General features: G+C 46.1%; 1 protein-coding gene across 1 annotated transcript in view; it reads right to left on the bottom strand.

The window, feature by feature from the left end:
- B3gnt5 (UDP-GlcNAc:betaGal beta-1,3-N-acetylglucosaminyltransferase 5) overlaps positions 1 to 2607 on the bottom strand; it is a 14584-nt gene extending 11977 nt beyond the window's left edge. Inside the window, exon 1 of the mRNA XM_005368929.1 lies at positions 2479 to 2607. The gene's annotated coding sequence lies outside the window, so the exon portion shown is untranslated. The remainder of the gene's footprint in view (positions 1 to 2478) is intronic.
- Between the last annotated feature and the right edge of the window lie 883 nt (positions 2608 to 3490).

Below are 3490 nucleotides of genomic sequence, written 5' to 3'. Positions count from 1 at the left end.
GCCTGCCTCTGCCTCCCAAGCGCTGGGATTAAAGGTGTTGCCACCATCACCCAGCTTCTGATCACACCTTTTATCTTTAAATATAAAGATTCTTAAACATGGAGTTTATGAGAATATACATACATACAGTATATGTATATATGCATACATATGGAAATATAAAAAGTAATATATACTGTGTACTGTGATGTGCACTGTTTACTGTAAGTAGTTATAGATTCACACTATTTCACATTTTTTTGCTGGGAGAGATTTGATGCTCAGTGGAGGAACTCTTTGAATAATTTGCTTGAATCTGTTCAACTGAGCACAGAAAATTTCTAGCACATCAGTGTCCACCTTGTTTGTGACTTTGAAAAAGTTATCTATTTTTTGGCTTTCTCTCAGTCTCTTTCAATGTATGTTCTGAAACATAAATTTGAATGCACTTTGGCTGCAGATCGAACTCAACCCTTTACAATTTGTAAGTCAGCAAGAGTACAGTGATTCTGTTTAAAGTGACCCATTTTAAAAGATGACCCATTTAGAAACCCATGAGTTATTATCCAAGCTGTTCTACATCTGAAAATTAGAAACCTATGGACTTTTACTACAAACCTGTTTCGATATATTTATTATTACATAGAGAGATTTGATCCAAATTTTAATGAAATATATAAGTACTTTTTCCATCCTTTCTCCTCTTTTTCTTTCTCCCCTTCCTTCCTTCCTTCCTTCCTTCCTTCCTTCCTTCCTTCCTTCCTTCCTTCCTTTCTCTCTTTTTCTCTTTCTTTCTTCCTTTCTTTCTTTCTTTCTTTCTTTCTTTCTTTCTTTCTTTCTTTCTTTCTTTCTTTCTTTCTTTCTTTCTCAATAGGGCCTAGATTTCATTTTGAAAATCCTTTCCCATCTTCTGAAATTTCTTTGTAAACAAAGCAATTAAAAGTCATGTCTGCGTGTACTCATCTTTCATTTCCCAGTTCCCTAAGAAGGGCTCCAGGCTCCTGAGAGTTAGAGAACTTACCCATCATAACACATAACCTTAAGTGTCATAAGTGAGCACTTGGATGACTGACAGGTACAGACAGAGTCAGCCTCATCTGTGGTGAGTGCTTAGTAAGAATGGTAAAGTGGGAGGAAGTGGCAGGGAGGTAAAGGGGGAAATGAGACAGAGAGAGAGAGAGAGATGTTTTAAGTATATAATGGAAGTTCCTCAGGTACCAAATTTATCTTGCATTAAAAATACACCACCCCATCACCCACTTGTTTCTTCTGACAAATCTTTTCCCTTGATCTGAGATTGAACCAGCCTGTATCCCCAGCCCTCTTTGGATAAAGTTCAAACCTTATCAGCTGCTCACTAACCACCCTTTCGGTGTTCAGGGTAGGGTCATTTCTGCACCTTCAATCATCCTTTTCTGGGTCAGTTTCAGATTTCTCATATCCATCTCCCCGGCATCCCTGCCCCTTGGGACCAGGCTGTTTCCCAAAATAAAGGCACAGAGGAACAAATCCAATTCCAATGGATGTACTTTTACCAGAAAGTTACCCTAAATATTTGCTCTACCACCACGAACGGCCCATATGGTGGCATCATTGTCCCTGTAATATGACCCATAACCTAGGAAAACCAATACTGCTGCAAAGAATGGGAGCCCAAAGCAATCAAAATCAAAATGCAAAATAAAATTTGGTATTGTTAAAAGGAAATAGTAGTAGCCAGGGGTTTCTCATTAGAAAGAACTTTCCCCAGTTTCCCCTACCCGCCGGTTTCAGTGTTTCCATTTCTTCAGGCAGTAACTAGTCTAAAGCAGCGGTCAGCTCCCCATGTGCAAGCCGCCCCAGGCCTTTGGTAGAAATTCACACTGCCGTCGGTAAAGCTCCGGACCCAGTCTGAAGCCCGGCGAGGGCTGGGTCGGGTCCTGTGAAGCCACAGCCGCCTCTCTCCACCAGCAGACCCGGGAAACCGGCTGCACTGGACCTAGCCAGTCAGATCGGACCTGCCGCACAAAGGCGGTGACTCGGCCAGGGTGGTCGCCGCCCCGCGCTCGCGCCCACAAGCCGCAGTGAACAAAGGCGTTTGGCCGCCCGCTCCCTCCCTCTCCGCATCTCGGGACCCCACAGCCCCGGCCAGCACCGAAGAGCCAGCCGTCCATCTTTCCGATGCTTTCCGCCCTGATGCCCCCCATCATCCTGGTGGACTAGGCGGTCCTCTCCTTCCCGCCTCGCGGAGGCAAGTCCGGTCCCTGGCTGGCGAAGGAAATCAGGAGGTGCGGCTGGGCGGGACCTGGCGAACTGTACTTTGAGCAAGCCATCCTCTAGGAGGACCTCAGAGCCTGCACAAAGCAAGCCCACCTGGGGACTTAGACTCGCGGGTGCGAGAGTGTTCCAGTCTAAAGCAAGGCGTAAGGCAATCTCCCCCCCCCCCCCCAGGCGACTTGGCTCACACAGCAGGATGTGGCGGTCTGGGAGCGAACACACTCTGCGTGGGCAATAACTGACCTCGGGATACTTTGATCTAGGAGCAGAGATGGTGAAGATTCAGGATCCATTCATCCATGCATCACTTAGTCACTTCCGAGCTGTAGGTTTCGAATGGGCAGCAGTTTTGAGATCGTCCTAGTTTCACAGCAAGAAACCTTAAGAGCTTACGGGTCTTTTGTCAGTCCGGACACTTAGGACTTGAGTTTCTGGGAGTCTAAATAACAAAGAGAGGAAACTCGAATTTACATCAAGTGATGATAGCACTCCAACAATCTGTTTTAAAAGCAAATCCTTCCTCTCTACCCAGCTTCCACACTGATTTTTTTTTTTTTTTTTTTTTTTTTTTTTTTTTTACCTTTAACCCAGATAATTTCAAGCGGAGCACACAGCAAAACTCACCAAGTACAAACCCAAGTACCTAAACATCCATCCCATTCAGGAGGCCGGCTCTTCTCCCAGAAGCTGAAAAAGGTCTCAAGAAGAAAACTTGCAGACTAAATTTCGCTGTAAGTCAGGCAGCTGGGGCGGGGCTGTGCTGGAGACCCCGCTGGAGCTGGTTGGAGCCGGTCGAGTTGGGCGGGTCTGATCAAGGGTCCAGGTTCCGGCAGGGGAGCCGCCACGAGAGCCTCCAGCTTGTTACTCAGTCACTCCACTCCAGGCGTCCTTTCCCAAGCTCAGCCCCGCTGGGCAGTCCTTTCCGACCAGCACGGTTTGTGAAGGTGCTGCGCACCGCCCTAACGCGCTGTCTGTTGTGGACTCTGGAAAGTGTCACTTCACGGATTTAGAGAAACAAATGTGTGGCTGAGCTCACACGAATGTACTTGCACAACCTGCAACAGGAAATTATCAGTAATTACAGGCTAGAGGAAGGAGCAAGCAAATACATTTTTAATTGATTTTTATTGATCGCAACATTTTTCTCTGCTCCCCTCCCTGCTTCTCCCCTTTCCGCGAATGCATTCATGTGTCTAGTTGCCTGTTTGGCAAATGGTATTCTATATATTTCCTTATAAAAAGCATTTTGAGCAGT

Source organism: Microtus ochrogaster, unplaced genomic scaffold, assembly GCF_000317375.1.
Source record: "Microtus ochrogaster isolate Prairie Vole_2 unplaced genomic scaffold, MicOch1.0 UNK43, whole genome shotgun sequence".
NCBI lineage: Eukaryota > Metazoa > Chordata > Mammalia > Rodentia > Cricetidae > Microtus > Microtus ochrogaster.
This window is presented reverse-complemented; position numbering and strand designations above follow the sequence as displayed.